General features: G+C 36.1%; 1 long non-coding RNA gene across 1 annotated transcript; it reads left to right on the forward strand.

The window, feature by feature from the left end:
* Positions 1-7,691: 7,691 nt before the first annotated feature.
* LOC147537974 (uncharacterized) lies at positions 7,692-8,362 on the forward strand. The gene is made up of 3 exons (XR_015226123.1): positions 7,692-7,782; positions 7,842-8,083; positions 8,218-8,362. It is a non-coding gene; the product is annotated as an uncharacterized LOC147537974 (long non-coding RNA).
* Positions 8,363-17,764: the final 9,402 nt, after the last annotated feature.

The raw sequence follows: 17,764 nt of genomic DNA on the forward strand, positions 1-17,764 counted from the left end.
AAAACCGGGTTTGGAGAAGAAAAAATTTTGTCAAAACTATTTACAGAGCTACTTTGGCTATTTACAAAGTCCTAAAGATGAAACTTTTTCACTTTCTCTGTAAATAAGGTTTTGCTATTTACAGAGCACATAGGGACTAAAATCAATTTTTGATAAGGATCAAATTGGAAAAAAAATTGATTATAGAGTAGAAGATATTTTATTTCCTTCATTCCTAAATCCCACCACCAACTCCTTCCACCACCCCAACAATCACCACCACAACTATGAACAATAAACTCACAATCACCTACTAGAAACATTAGTATTGGAAGAACCTAACAATGAGGAAGGTACATTAATGGGGGAGCTTGGTGGTCAAGAGACTTCATTAATGGAAGAGTTTGATATTGAAGAACTCAACTACAACTCTTCATTGGACTCATATAATAACATTCTAAATCAAGACGGAATATTCGATCATAACGGAGGCTGTCATGCATCAACTCCCTTTTCATGCTGATTTAACCGAAAGCCAAAAATCGACATCAGCAAAAGCGTCACATGTCTCATCATTGATTACTTATATTAAATACTATCAACTTCACATATATTGTAATTGTAACACTAACTTTTCATCATTAGAACGATACCGTGTAGGGGAAAATGTACATTTCTTAATGCATTTGACGTGGAAGTTTCAAAAAAGCGAACAATGTAACCCATCTCATGAATGAAAAAACCTTTAAATCAAAGAAATTGACCTTGGCAACGTATTTTCTAGAAAAAAAAACATCATCCTGCAGTTATTTTTAAAGTGACAACCAACATCTAACTAGTAGGGATGAAAACAAAAAATTCACATTCTAATCACATAAGCATCCATTAAATTACCTTACAGGCATCAGAGTTAGGCTAATTCCTCCAACCAGCGAAGCCTAACATCATCAAAACTGAAACCTTTCTCGTGAATGGCGTTAGCTGATCTTGTTACCTGTAAAAAGTTGGATAATGGGACAAAGAAACGTAAATTTTATTTATTTTTACAAAAGGTTCCCAACTCCCACGTATACTCTTCTAATTTTAAACCAATCCGTTGCACAGCAGCGTTTTCTATTTCATTGATACCATGCCCATATGTTTCTCCACCGATAGAGCACTTAAAAAAACTCATCAAATCTCATAGAAATTTTTCGGTTAGTGTCAAAATTTTACAAATCCATGGAAATGATAAAAATAGGAGGCAATTGTATTTAACAAGATTATTAAAACATAATGAAGCATAAAATGACGTATATAACGGATTAACGGAATCTATTAGTTTGAGGGATATTAACAATTACAAAGTTACACCTGGGGGGGTAAACTGAACAACTTCTTAAAAATAACACGCAAAAGCTTGTATGCTTACTAAAAAGAGTTACTCCCACAGTCCCAAAATGAATGACCTATTTTGAAACCCCGACTTTTTAAGGGTCCATCATTAGATTAAAGTTTGACTTTAAAAAATAACATGGTTTTTCCAATTTTATCCTCACTAATTTTTATAATTTACAACGAAAAAAATTAATTTACTTTTAACTAAAGTTGTCATTAAATTGATAGTTATGGGTATTATTGGAAAAAGAGAAAAGTTCTTTTCTTTATTTTTAGAAATAGGACACTAAAATGAGACAATCCAAAATAGAAATTAGGTCATTCAATTTGGGACGGAGGGAGTATTAGTTAACAAACTATATTAGTTTGAGAAGGTATCTTTAATTACGTAGTTATATCAGGAGTGATACTAAGATAAAATCAATTTAATACTTAAGTCATGGGGCAACTCAATCGCTTAGATTTACAAAACATAAAAAACGTAACATGAAAATCAAGAGATACCTAAGAAATATCAAGATGAAAATGAAGATGAAAAAGATTGTGTTTCTCATATACCGCTATCGTCTATACAAAAAGCTCTAAAAGGGGATGAGATGGGAAAACAATAAATAACATAGTTACTTGCAATAGAGCCAGAACATAAGAAAATATGTCACTGGGGTTGAGGAATCTAATAAGCAAGATACTTAGCCACAACGGACCCGATGAACTATATTGGCCTCAGAACCCATCATAAGAAACTCAAGGTCCCTCCAGAGTTCCCGGCGAGGAACAGTGCTATTACTTCCATACACCACTGCCAAAAGAAAACCCGAACCATCTGGAAACCGAACTCCACCTGCAATTACTTGTCCTCCAACATGAGACACAGTGAAATCAACCCTACTCGGGTCCCATCCAATCCAAATCCGTCCATTCGGAACAACCACGTAATTATCAATAAAGGTCCAGTCAGAATTAAGACTACGCTGAATACGAGTCTTATTCCTTTCTTGGACATGAGTTTCCAAAAAACCACACAACCCAATACGGTTCAATCTCACAAAATCTCTAACACTCTTCGTACGGAGAGGGTCATTAAGACCTCTCACATTCTAACATGCGAGATTAATCATTAAACTCTTCGTACGGAGAGGGTCATTAAGACCTCTTATTCCTTTATTGGACATGTTGTGCTTAACAGTATGCTCATTTATTGGATGTCTGTGTTTGTTTTACCTAAGAGGGTGTATAAGGAAATTAACAGCATCCTCAATAAGTTCATATGGACTGGAATGAATTAAGCTCCGAAAGGAAGACAGTCAAGTGGAAGACCATGTGCCTTGCTAAGGGTGAGGGTGGGTTGGGAATCAGGGACCTTGAGACTCTCAACCTAGCTTTCAACTAAAGACACATTTGGGATATTGTCACCCATAAAGAGACTCTTTGGGTGAGATGGATTCAACATAATCTCATAAAGCAGCATAATTTCTAGCTCATGGATGCTCCACAAGATTGCTCTTGGTGCTGGAGGAGGATTCTTGAGGGTAGGAAGTGTGCACAAAAGTTTTTGGTGCATATTCTTGGTGATGGGGAGGCTACCTCTTTCTGGACAGATTCTTGGCATCTCCTTGGCCCCCTCATTCACCTGTTTGGACCTCAGTTCAGATATAGTTCCTTCTTGCATTTGGATGCCAAGGTTTCTGGGTTTATTAGAGATGGGGAATGGTTTGTCCCTGAATTTTTATATTATGAGTTACCTACTGTCTTCTCTAGACTCCCTGAGGTCCATTTGCAGGTTGCTGATCAGGACAAGGTTGTTTGGAGGGTGAACTCTAGAGGGATTTATTCTCTCAAAGATACTTATGAGGCCCTCAGGCATAGGAGCCAGGAGGTGGGTTGGAGTAAGTTGTTGTGGGCTCCTCAGTGCATTCCTAAGCACTGTTTCATCACTTGGCTTGTGTTGAATGGAGGGCTCAAGACCAGGGAAAAGTTACACTTTTGGGGAATGAATGTGGAACTTAATTGTGGCATTTGTGGTGGTTTCATTGAAACTGATCTGCATCTGTTTTTTGAGTGTAAGTATGCTCAGGAACTTTGGCTCCAATTGTTGGCTGCTTTGGGTTTTATTAGACAGTCTTTTCTTCTATTGAGGCTGAGATTGATTGGTGTGTTGCCCATTTCAGTGGTGGTTCTCTTGTTGCTAGAATGGGCAGACTTGTTATGAATAGCTTTTTCTATCATATTTGGCAGGAAAGGAATAATAGACTTTTTAGAAACAAAGCTAGAACTGTTGTTGTGGTCTTCTTTTTGATCATTGATGAGGTTAAGCTTAAGATGGCAGCATGGAAAGATAGGTAGGAGGATAATGTACAAAACTTCACTCTTGTTTCAAGCTGGAATCTTAATGTGGTCCTGTTCAGACCCAAATTCAGAGGCTGCAAGTGGGTTCCTCCTCCTCATGGATGGGTTCTCCTTAGTTCAGATGGCTCCTTAGCTAGAGATGCTACTGGCTATGGTGCTATTCTTAGGAATGCAGATGGTGCTGTGGTGGCTTTGGGGGCTGGCTCTAGTCCTGGCATTTCTGTTTTGGCATTTCTGGCTGTGGTGTGGAGATGGGGCTGAGATTGGCTAAGGCCTATAAATTTGAGAAGGTCATGATTGCTACAGATTCCATGGCTGTCTTTTTACTTCTTCCTAGCTTTGAGAATCTTCCTCCATGGAATGCTTGGTCTGTGTAGTTGTCAATTAAGAGGCTCTGGCTATATCTTCATTGCTGTTGTGTTAAGCATGTTTACAGGGAAGTCAACCAGGCAACTGATCTCCTTGCTAAGATGCAGCCTCTTGGTGAAGTTGAGTTTGATCCTACTAAGTTACCTCCTGATTTGAGCAAGAGAGTTATGGAGGATAAGGGGGGCTAGCATGATTATACCCCGTCGTTACACATTTTCTGGCATGCATATGTCAAGTTCACTATACTAACATGGCAAGCAAGAAACATAATTTGGTGGAACCCTACACTACCATAAGATCAAAATGTGGAAAACATACTACAATTGTTGTTGGGAAAGATCGAAAATATAAGTGTTTTTTCCAACATACGAAGAACGCGAAGAACACTGAAGAAAGATTCGAAGATTATGATTATGGAGCTAATGGGTTTTCCTCCTAAGTTTAGACAATGGATTTTTACTTGTATTTCTACCTCTAGATTCTCTATTATGGTCAATGGTAGCTCTTATGGATATTTTAAGGGCAGAAGAGGGTTGAGACAAGGTTGTCCCATGTCACCCTACCTCTTTGTCCTTGTCATGGAGGTGTTTAATGTGCTTTTGGTAAAGATGGTGGATGGGGGAAGGTTTGGCCTGCACCCTAAATGCACACAGCCTCTTATTACCCATTTGGCTTTTGCTGATGATTTGTTAGTGTTTGCTCTGTGATTTGAATTCTGCCTTGGCTCTTAAGGAGACTCTTTTTTTTTGCATTGATGAGAAGGGATTTTAGGGCCCAGACCCAAACATAGAAACAAGCAAAAAGCAAAAAAAAAAAAAACAAAAAAACAATTTAAACAATCAAGCCCTAATTACCTCTAAAATGTGAAAGATCAAAGACTTCAAGAAGTATTTGATGTCATAAATAAGGAACAGATTAATTCAAAGACTTCAAGAAGTATTTGATGTCTAAACAAATTACTTTTTGAAGGCATAAGGGCATGAAAGAGCGACCTGGATTCTTGCTGGCCGAGGTCGTTGATTCTTCTTTCATCGATCGATCGACCATCTTTATGAAGGTGCGAGAATGCGAACTGAAATTTGCACTTGATTTTGATTATAATGCTTTAAATTCTCGGAAGTATGTCCCAGTTTCCATTGTAGTCATTTCCTCTTCCACCGATCGACAATCTCGATCAAGATTCACCAGGTTCAATTTCTTACAGATATGAAGTGATCTCTGCAACTTGAATCGCATTAGTTCTTCATAATTTGGATTTTGGCTGTAATAGTGTACATTTTTAGACGAACTGTGACTTAATCGATATGATAGATCGTCAAGTTCAACTAAATGTTCAAAGGAACTCCATCAACCTTTAATTGAAGAACTACATCTGATGGTGAAGCTTGTTAAACATATATGACTTGCGTACGTTCCAGAGAACTTCAAACACCCCGCTTACGCTCCCATTTTCACTGTAAACTCCTCTAACTGCTTCATCTGTTGGTGTTAATCTTATCCAGCTTCTGGAAGTAAGTATGTACAAAGTGACAAGTTAAACTTGATCACTTTTTTTACTTTTCATGGATTCATGAATCATCAACATATCAGTTCCCTGTAGAGGAAGTGCGTTTTTCTAATATTTTATCATGGATTTTTGAATCATCAACTTACCACTTCACAATGTCAAGAGGGATCTCTTAGACAGTTGGCAAGCATTAAAACTAAACCCTCTCTTTGATTCCTAACAGTGTCTTTTTGTGATCACCAATGTGGACTAGAACCATTAGTGGTTAAGAAAGACTGGTGTCCAATGGTGGTCTTTAGTCTTACAGGACTTGTACATCCAAAATGCCACTTTCATCCTGACTGAACAACAAGACCCGCACATTTAAAATGCAATTTACTAATTTCATGCCCTGAAGGCTGAAGCTACTTATGACTTTGTTTCATATGGTCATACCTATCCAGTTGCTCCCTTTGTGCAGGAATCTGACATAGTTCTTCTCATAGAGTGCTGATAAAAGTATTCTGGTTCAAGCGAATTACTCTTTTAAACCCTAGAAACCAACAATATCTTGTCATATACAATTTTCGATCATGAATAAAATCTTTACTGCAAGGTATTAACATGAAGTAAGTAAAACAGAGAAATGATCAAATTTAAGGTTTTCAAGATGCTCAAACAAAATTCACAATTGGAGATATAAAAGGACAATATATATATATATAGGTTTAAACATATATAATATATATATATATATATATATGTTTAAACATATATAATATATATATATATAGATTTAAACATATATAATATATATATATATTATATAGGTTTAAACCTATATAATATAATATAGGTTTAAACATATATAATATATATATATATATGTCATGATATTGTTAACTTGTGCAAGAGCCGCTGCACTGGTAAGAGCGTAAACAAGTTGGGTACTGACTAGTTGTTTCTATGTCATGTTAACTTGTGCAAGAGCCGCTGCACTGGTAAGAGCGTATACAAGTTGGGCTACTTAAAAAGGCAATAAGAATTTTAGATTCTTAGATCTAAATACAAGGACTTACATGGTTTAAGGTTTGAAGCTTGTTTACCATATGGGCTTCAATCAGTCCATAACGCTAGCTCCATTATAATTTCGTTTGATTACTGCTATCTGTCGTCTTTCACTATGGTTAGTTATTGCATAACCTGCAGTCCTTGCATCTATTTATTTTTGGTCTACTACTTCCGATCAATTTGGTAATACTGCACGTATACGGCTAACATTGACCTTAAGAGCGTGAGGTCTTTGATATGGGAGCAGGGGAGGTAGTGAACCTACAATCCAGGAAAATATTATATAGGTTTAAACATATATAATATTTATATATGTTTAAACCTATATATATATATATTATATGTTTAAACCTTAAATTATATATATATATATATATATATATATATATATATATATATATGTTTAAACCTATATATATATATATATATATATGTTTAAACCTTAAATTATATATATGTTAATACCTATATATATATATATTATATATATGTTTAAACCTATATATATATATATATATATATATTATATATGTTTAAACCTATATATATATATATATATAGGTTTAAACATATATATATATATATATATATATATATATATATATATATATTGTCCTTTTATATCTCCAATTGTGAATTTTGTTTGAGCATCTTGAAAACCTTAAATTTGATCATTTCTCTGTTTTACTTACTTCATGTTAATACCTTGCAGTAAAGATTTTATTCATGATCGAAAATTGTATATGACAGGATATTGTTGGTTTTTAGGGTTTAAAAGAGTAATTCGCTTGAACCAGAATACTTTTATCAGCACTCTATGAGAAGAACTATGTCAGATTCCTGCACAAAGGGAGCAACTGGATAGGTATGACCATATGAAACAAAGTCATAAGTAGCTTCAGCCTTCAGGGCATGAAATTAGTAAATTGCATTTTAAATGTGCGGGTCTTGTTGTTCAGTCAGGATGAAAGTGGCATTTTGGATGTACAAGTCCTGTAAGACTAAAGACCACCATTGGACACCAGTCTTTCTTAACCACTAATGGTTCTAGTCCACATTGGTGATCACAAAAAGACACTGTTAGGAATCAAAGAGAGGGTTTAGTTTTAATGCTTGCCAACTGTCTAAGAGATCCCTCTTGACATTGTGAAGTGGTAAGTTGATGATTCAAAAATCCATGATAAAATATTAGAAAAACGCACTTCCTCTACAGGGAACTGATATGTTGATGATTCATGAATCCATGAAAAGTAAAAAAAGTGATCAAGTTTAACTTGTCACTTTGTACATACTTACTTCCAGAAGCTGGATAAGATTAACACCAACAGATGAAGCAGTTGGAGGAGTTTACAGTGAAAATGGGAGCGTAAGCGGGGTGTTTGAAGTTCTCTGGAACGTACGCAAGTCATATATGTTTAACAAGCTTCACCATCAGATGTAGTTCTTCAATTAAAGGTTGATGGAGTTCCTTTGAACATTTAGTTGAACTTGACGATCTATCATATCGATTAAGTCACAGTTCGTCTAAAAATGTACACTATTACAGCCAAAATCCAAATTATGAAGAACTAATGCGATTCAAGTTGCAGAGATCACTTCATATCTGTAAGAAATTGAACCTGGTGAATCTTGATCGAGATTGTCGATCGGTGGAAGAGGAAATGACTACAATGGAAACTGGGACATACTTCCGAGAATTTAAAGCATTATAATCAAAATCAAGTGCAAATTTCAGTTCGCATCTTCATAAAGATGGTCGATCGATCGATGAAAGAAGAATCAACGACCTCGGCCAGCAAGAATTCAGGTCGCTCTTTCATGCCCTTATGCCTTCAAAAAGTAATTTGTTTAGACATCAAATACTTCTTGAAGTCTTTGAATTAATCTGTTCCTTATTTATGACATCAAATACTTCTTGAAGTCTTTGATCTTTCATATTTTAGAGGTAATTAGGTCTATTTTCTGCATGAGAAGGCTGCTCGATTGGATTAGGGACTGTTGTGCCTAAATACTTGGAAGGTACTGTTTCTAGAATTTGATTTGTGTTAGAATTGTGTTTCATCGTTTTAGTATTTCAAGTTTTACCACAGATTTTTGTTCTATACACAACTTGAATTTTCTGTATATAACAGGATATAGAGGGTTTCTAGCCTCTAGGTTTCAAAAAAGAAGAAAAAGCGTCGGCAAAATGGATGTTTAAAATGGCACTCCAGGTAATTTTTCTGATTTCAGTTCAAATACCTAATCATTAATGGGAAGCATTTCTGTTGATGTAGCTCCTTAGTAATTAGAGCATAGTGTGACAAAAACCTTCAATTTATTGGTAATGCAATCGTTTTGGAAGGCAGTCAGGGAAGAAGGCCTCGTTAATAATGGGCCTTCTAAGTCTGGGTCCTGTTGTTCAATTAGGATTTAGGAATAAATTGGACTTCGGAACTTATGTGTTCTGTAAGAATAAAACCACCATTTGGCCCTTGTCTCTTTACTATCTTTGTCATCAGAGATAGTTCTATATTTAAAGGTTAATTCAGTTCACATGAGTATCTCTTTAATTGATTAAGTCGCATTTCTTCTAAAAGTTTCACCATTGCAATGAACTTTCAGTTATTAAGAACTCATTATGTGATTGAACTTCTGGAAGTTGCAGAGTTCAGTTCATATCTGTTTGTGTCTTAACAATTATTGTAACAAATTGATCCTGGTTAATCTTGATTGAGATTTTCAATCAGTCGTTTTGTCGACGGAAGAAGAAATGACAACAATTGCAAGTAAGAAATGCTTTCAAGAATTTCAAGCGTTAATCAAAATCAAGTTCATGAAAAATCATACGATTTAATTGCATATTTCCAGTTTGCGCTCTTGAATCATGATGAAAGAAGAATCGTCGACCTCGGCCAACAAGGACGAGGTTGCCTTTCGTTGTAACTTGTAAGTACTATTCAGCTTTTTCATGACCTTATGGCTTCAAATAGTAATTTTCCTTCTAGTTATCTTTCCAATATAAGACGAGTCTTGTGGCAACTAAAAGTACTTTGCCAGCACTGGTGCATCTTGTATGCTCTGGGATACCTTTTCATTTTATATCTATATGATGCTACATGTTTATGGCTTTATGCATCAGTTATTTGGGTTCTGACTAGTTGTATCTATGACATTACCATACTTCCAGTACGACACGAGAAAAAATGTTAACTAGCGCAAGAGCGGCTGCACTGATAAGAGCGTGTACAAGTTGGATACGCGAAAAGGTCAGAGGACTTTCAGATTCTTAGATGTATATAGAAAGTCTTACATGGTTTAAGGTTTAAAGCTTATTTAGCATATGGACCGTTTCATGAAGCTGGCTTGATTATAAGTTTGTTTGATTACTGCTATCTGTCATCTTTTACTTTGTGTAGTTACGGCATAACCTGAAGTCTTTGCTTGTAATTTTATTTATTTATTTACATGTTCTGATCAATTTGGTGATATGGATTGGCACGTACCCGGTAACATTGGCTGTAAGAGATTGAGCTCTTTGATATTACCTCTCTAACAACCATTTTTAACTCCACCTATCCGATGTTTGGTACTGGTACTTGCTGGGACCGAGCCCGCAAAAAGGAAGGAGGATTTTAAATTTGGGAATTTCAAGATGCGGGGGCTGTTGTGGGTTACCTAATTGGAGGAGATCCAATTTCCATGTGGTGTATTGGCTAGTTGTTTCAATGTCATGATATTGTTAACTTGTGCAAGAGCCGCTGCACTGGTAAGAGCGTATACAAGTTGGGTACTGACTAGTTGTTTCTATGTCATGATATTGTTAACTTGTGCAAGAGCCGCTGCACTGGTAAGAGCGTAAACAAGTTGGGTACTGACTAGTTGTTTCTATGTCATGTTAACTTGTGCAAGAGCCGCTGCACTGGTAAGAGCGTATACAAGTTGGGCTACTTAAAAAGGCAATAAGAATTTTAGATTCTTAGATCTAAATACAAGGACTTACATGGTTTAAGGTTTGAAGCTTGTTTACCATATGGGCTTCAATCAGTCCATAAAGCTAGCTCCATTATAATTTCGTTTGATTACTGTTATCTGTCGTCTTTCACTATGGTTAGTTATTGCATAACCTGCAGTCCTTGCATCTATTTATTTTTGGTCTACTACTTCCGATCAATTTGGTGATACTGCACGTATACGGCTAACATTGACCTTAAGAGCGTGAGGTCTTTGATATGGGAGCAGGGGAGGTAGTGAACCTACAATCCAGGAAAATATTCAAATCGCGTCAGGTGAGATTTGATCAGTCACTGTCACTACACATCAAATAACAACCTCAAACATTTAATGCCTTCTTTTTCATTCAATATTATTAAGAACTTAGGATCTGGTTGATTAAATTAACTTGATCTTGTGCGATTTCTCTAATTTTTAATTTAATTTTTATACTTATAAAATTTACTATTTTGTGTCCTTTATTCTATAGCAATCCAAACTTGAGGAGCAAAAAAAATGGATAATTCTTGATGAACCATTTTAGGCGACACAAGCAACTCCAATACACATTTGGCGACAAAGTTAATGTGTTTTACAGTTTTATCTAAGTGAATCAGACTTGATCCATTAGGTTTGATTTGATGAAGGAAATTGCTCACTGGTTGTCTTCGCTGTAAATAAGAGAGAGTTCCCTAGACTGGCTTGGAGAAGCTTTATGCTTCAGGAATACGTTCTAATTTCAATCCACTTTTTTTTTTAGCAATGTCTAGTGAAGAGCTTATTGATGGTGGGAATAAGAAGCTGGATAAGAAGGATCAGGCTATTGAACGGTCGAAAATAGTCTGAGTTAACTTAAAACATTTCTTTGTGTAAATGTTGTTATAACTAATGGGGTCTTCCCTTAAAAATTAATGTAGGTTGTGCAGTTGTGGAACAAACAATTGAAGTGATAGCTTAAACTGGATCTACCTTAAAGAACAAAGTGAGTAGATTTACTAGTTCCTTAGGCATCTGATACCAGACTGAAGTTGATACGGTTGCTTTTGAATTTTCAGTTAGAAGTATCTTGTGTTGCGAATGCAAATTGTTAGGGAGAGGAATCAAGGCAGGCCAGGTACCAGAGCAGCTAAGGCCATTTTATTGATTTTATGTTAAAATTAAGGATGCTGCAGAAAACATATGCTAAAAGGACAGAACTTACAGAGTTAAGATTGATGATAGTTTGGAATCTTGACTTATGGTAAAGTAATTAAAAGCTCTAGATACAAATGTATTGTTGATGTGACACGAAAATATCTCATTTGGAGAGCCTAACTAAGTCTGATTAGATTGTTTCGAGTATTATAAATAATATTTTATGTGTTTTTCATGTTATATGGGATATAGAAAGTTCTATGATGTTCTATAAGAAAGGATTTCTTCCTTAATACTGAAATATGCAATGTAATAAAGTTTGATGTTCTATAGGAAAGGCATCGTCTTTGTGAGGCAGATTGGGCTTTCTTTCCTTATCAAAAGGCGGCTGTCTAGTTCATATTTTCTCCTTTAGTTTCTTTCCTCTGCGATGATCTACTTCTGTTCCATTTTCTTTCTCAGGGAGGATCTTTGACACGGACTAGGAGTAGCTATTCCTGTTCTTCCTGTATTATCACGGGGTAGGCGGTCGCGTTTGATAAATCTACTAACATTATTGCTTTTGTGGTCTTTTTTTGTAGTTCTATGTTTATTCTGCTTTCTTGTTTGCTATTTTATCCTTGTTAGAGGAATAATAATTTAAGCATGTGATATTTATTTAATTTTTCCTTCTCCTTTAAACTAGACTTGTCCTAGGAAGATAATTTGATTTTCTCGTGAGGATATTTTCTTAGTTTACATGGATCACTTAAACTAATCTCTACAGTAGGTTTATCCTTTTCTGTGAGTGTTTACATGCTTTCCATTAATATGCAAATCAGCAAATATTATAGATAGTTTCTTCGTGGGAAAAGAGTACTATCTATAATTTCCTTTTTGGATATCTTTTCATTACCTAACATATGCAGTCCTCTTTTGCGTTGTTCGTTTGTTTCGAGGACGAGAAGTGTCTAATGGAGACGGTTCATGTGGAATATATCTCTATATGGGGAAATGTGTTACATACAACAGTGCCTCAATTCTTATTAGGGGTTTTCTGAAAGCTTAGATTACTCTCTGTCCACCTTTTTTCCTAATCATATTAAAAATTCCTTAGCTATACTTGCAGGGTGTGTGACTGTTGGGTCTGGAAGAGCTCTCCTCACAAAAAGTGGAGCTTTCGTATTTCTTGTATACCATCTATCTGAATCCTCTTAGCTTGTTCCACTGAATTTTTTTTGTTGAGTGAAGACCATCTTTCTAGTTCTCCTTTTCTCACAAGTGTATTAGGTTTACACTGTCTTGTTTTTTTCTTGAAGGGGGTTTTCTACACCAACAAGTAAAAGATGCCTCAAATTATTTCAGGAAATGTTAATGGATGTCTGCTATCCAACACCCATCTTGATCCTTTATATTCTAGGACTAGAAATTGCTCTGAAAAACGACTCAGTAATCGGTATGTATGGAGGGAGTTTTCTGTATTAAGTTGCGTTATTGGTTCTGGAAGATAATGTTGCATGACTTTATTTAATTTTTCTCTCTGTATTGAAGTTATATGGACCAGGTGTAGTGGGATTCTGATGCGATGAGTATTTTCGGGGTTGTTTCCATTATTAGCGGGATAATAGCTTGTGCCCAGGTTCTTCACTCTTGTTTCCTTCTTGGTTTCATTTTGGTCTTCTCCTGGTGCCCAGATTTGATTTCATGTCGTGCCACTGCAATGGATGACGTTATGGTAATTTACTTTTTTGTATCTTGAGGTCCTCACGTGCTTGATGTTATAGTTATCTAGTTAGGTTGTTATTTTTTGTTCTTCGTCTATTTTGGCTTCATCCAAACTTCTTTTCTGCATCTGTTAGTTTGTTCTATAAGCTACTTTAAATTGCATGTGAGAAATATTTTCATTGGATGTTATCTGGTGACTGACTTACCATGAATTATTTGTTTCAGATGTGGTGTATGCAGTGTTTATGTCGAAGTAGGAACTGGAATGATTGTTGTGGTAGTTCTTCCACATGAGCCTGCCGCCAAGGCATTCGATACTACCTTCACAGCAACCATTTTAGACTCTAGGGAATTGATGTTTTATAATTGTCGATGTCTAGTTAACTAGTTAGGTCCATACCAGTTTTGTAACTTCAACATGATCTAGTCTTTTTGTTACTGTCAATTAGAATCTGTCGCCCCCTCGTGGTTTTCAGGGTTCATATGGAATTTAGTGAGATAACCGGGCGTTGCTGCTTGCATAACTTTAGAACATCATCTTGGTTCTGGAAAGTTCGGAAGGTTTATCGTTTTTCTTAGATATCTTTATAATGCTTTAGAATTCCACACTGTGATTACAGGATTGATGATATGGGGATGGCTGCCTTCATTTCAGTGTCCATCTAAAATCTACAGCATCTTCAACAAAAATATATCTACCAATTTGATGGGTTGGAATTGATTGTTCTGGCTCATGTCCCGAGGGGAAAAGAACATTCAGACATCACTTCTCGATCGCCATTCATATGTGTCTTATAATTGTGTATGGTAAGTGAAGTTATCGGTTCCGAAAAATAAGGTTAGATGACTTTCTTAAGTTCTCGTCCCCGTTTTGAAGTTGTATGCTGTCTAGTGGTGATTTATTTGTTTGTAGCACAAAGCCCTCACGTGCTTGATTTTCTTGTTGTCTTGTTAGGTTGTTAATTTTTTTTTTATTATATATCAATTTTGGGTTCAGCTGTGCTTTTTTTTTTTGCATCAGTTTGTTCTACAATTGGCTACTTTAAATTGCAAGTGAGAACTATTTTTGTTAGATGTTATCTGGTGAAAGACTTGACATGAATTATGTGTTTCAGATGTGGGTATGTAGTGTTTTATTTGAAGTAGGAGTTGGAATGATTGTTGTGATACCGCCAAGGCATTTGGTACTACCTCTGCAGCAACCATTCTTAAATCCAGCGATTTGAAGTTTTGTTCTTGTAATTGCCGGTGTCTAGTTATCTAGTTAGGTCCATATCAGTTTTGAAACTTCAACATGATCCAGTCTTTTTGTTAGTGTTAATTAGAATATGTTGTCCCCATGTGGTTTTCACGGTTAATATAGAATATGTTGAGATAACTTGGGTATTGCTTATTTTATAAATTTAGAACATTATCTTGGTTGTTGGGGTTCATAATGTTTATTGTTTTGCTTAGATATCTTTATAATGCATTGGAATACCACACTGATTAACGGATTGTTGATATGGGGATGACTGCCTTTGTTTCAGTGTCCATCTAAAATTTACCAACATCTTTAACAAAGTATTTCAACCAATTTGAGGATGGGTTGGAATTGATCACCGTCAATAGTTGGTCGACTGATGAACTAAATTATGGTTGATCTGATTGCTATGCAGGGAATGCACAAATTCTTTGTCAGTTCAAGCAGTGAGGGAAACTATATGTCACCTTGTTGCTGAATCAGAGCTGTCTGGGAGTGAATATTTGTAAATGTCCTTGGTTTGATTGTTGTTTTCTCCTGTTGGTAATGCATTTCTTGTTACTCAGCCGGTGTAGATTATATTCACGGGATGGAATAAAAAAATTGAAATGTTGACATGAAGGCCGAAGGGTGTCTCGCTTGCGTCATTTGTTCTAGATTTTTTTGTTGTTTCTTAATTACGAAGCATTGTAAAAAGTTCTACGATGTTCTATAGGAAAAGAAGCGTCTTTGTGAGGAAGATTGGGCTTTCTTCTTTTATTAGTAGGGGATTGTCTCTTTATAAATAGTTTTTTCTCTTTATAAATTCAATCAAAGTTTCAAAAAAAAATCTGACTCTCATGTTGAATTTTATTTTATTTGCTCAAGATAATCAATTTTGGTAATTTCTGTGCCATTTTCTTTCTCAGGGTGGATCTTTCATATGGAGCAGGAGCAGCTATTCTTTATCTTCCTGTATTATCATGGGGAAGGCGGTGGCTTTTGATAAACCTACTTGCATTTTTTTGTGGTCTTTTTAATAGTTTTATGTATTTATTCTGCTTTGTTGTTTGCTAGGAGGATTGGATTCAACTATGAGGAGCTAATTCCGTTGTATCTGAATGAGTCTTCTTAACTTGCTTCTTTAATTTCTTATCCTTGTTAGAGGAATAGTAATTGAAGCGTGCGATATTTATTTAACATTTTGTTTTCCTGTGAAGTGGAAACTAGACTTATCCTAGATATACCTGTGGAGTCTTGGTTCTTTGAAGGGGGTTTTCTATAGGGCTTTGATACATGTGGAGTCTTGGTTCTTTGAAGGGGGTTTTCTATTTCAACTGATCCTTCGTACTCTAGGGAGTCATTTCCAGCACTCATCTTGATCCTTCAATTAGGAGTAGAAACTGCTCCTAAACATGTGGAGTCTTGGTTCTTTGAAGGGAGTTTTCTATTTCAACTAATCCTTCGTACTCTAGGGAGTCATTTCCAGCACTCATCTTGATCCTCCAATTAGGAGTAGAAACTGCTCCGAAACATGACTCAACCTATCAGGAGGGAGTTTCCTATATAAGTTGGTTGTTGAAATTTGTTAATTCGTCTTTGTTTATGCATATTCAAGCTGAATGTAAAAAATGTTCACTTCATTTTGGGATTTGCATGACAGTGGTTGTTGGTGTCCATACTAACCTTAAGCTAGAAAGAGAAACATTTGGAGCTCCTGTGGCCTCCTATTTGTGGGTTCTGCTCAATCTCGTTCAGTTCTGTTCTCATTTCTTAGAGAGTTTGTATGTTTGCGGTAGATTTTAGTCGTAGATTGGAAACCTTATACCTTCGGATTTTTCTTTTGTGCCGCATAGCTATTTTCAGCATGAATCGTACAGTTTCCTTCTACTTTCAGGGCACACAATTTGGACAACCACAATCTATATTTGGCTCATGTCCTGAAGGGAAAAGAACATTGGATATCTCTTCTCGATTTGCTGTTCGTATGTGTCCTGTAATTGTGTATGTTGAGTTATGTTATTGGTTGGCGAAGATAAGGCTCGATGGCTTTCTCTAGATGTAGAAAAGGGTGACACTTCAACTCCCACTCTGAAATCTGCTTTGTTTTTTTGATTGGCTGTGTTAATATTGTCGCTTCAGTTTCTCTTTTCTTCCGCTGAGTCTGGTTACATTTTCCACATTTCAAGGGGATAAATTAATCTTGATCTCTTATTTGTATTACTTACGTACAGATTATAGGATCTACTCGGAGAAGCGATCTAATTGTTGTTAAGGAGGTTTATATGCTCTCTTGGTTCTTTAGTTCATAGGTTGGAGGTTTTAGCACTCTGTACCGGGCCGCAACAATTCAGGAAACAGTTACGTTTTGATTGACCCCTTAAAAACTTAACCCTTTTGTAGTTTCACTTTTGTTCTTCCTCTGAACGTCCCTTCCTCATTTTCCCATGGTAATTGGGATTTAACCCTTGAAGAACTGGTGTGGCTCTTCTTTTCGAGGGAGTCTTCTGTCCTTGTTCCATGGGAGAATGTTTTTGTGTTTAGGTTATGTCCGTTTCGACGACTACAAGATCCAGTTGGATATAACGATGCCATTTGCGTGATTTTACTGGTCGAAATTCAGATGATCGCTGGCATTTGGTATACTAGGACTTGGATTGAAGCAGAGCCTGTTTAATGTCAAGGGGGTTTTCTACTTCTTGCTCTGCTGAAAGTTTAGTTTACAATTCGTCCAATTTTCCCACCGTGTTTAAAATTCCTTGACTTTTTTAGATTTGGCGCCTGTTGTAGTATGGACGCGCTCTCCTGTTAAAAAGTATTGTGTTCGAATTTCTTCCTTAAATTGGTCTGGAACTTTTGCTTTCTTTGGGTTTTTATTCTACAAGCTAATTGAATTTCTTGTATTGCCGCAAAGAGTATCTTTCTAGATTTGGTTTCTTCTCGAAGCAGGTTTACTACACCCACACGTAGAAGTTATATGGCCAATCTGCAGTTTCAGTTTTACTGCCTTTGTAGCCAAGTTCCTGTCCCGTGGGGACTTGTCCGCGAGAAGTGGTGAACAGAAGCAGACCTTGAGGGAAGTATTTCCACCTGTCTATGCGAGA

This window comes from Eschscholzia californica, unplaced genomic scaffold, assembly GCF_041429995.1.
Source record: "Eschscholzia californica isolate CP2 unplaced genomic scaffold, dmEscCali1.0.p SCAF_5, whole genome shotgun sequence".
NCBI classification, from domain to species: Eukaryota; Viridiplantae; Streptophyta; class Magnoliopsida; order Ranunculales; family Papaveraceae; genus Eschscholzia; species Eschscholzia californica.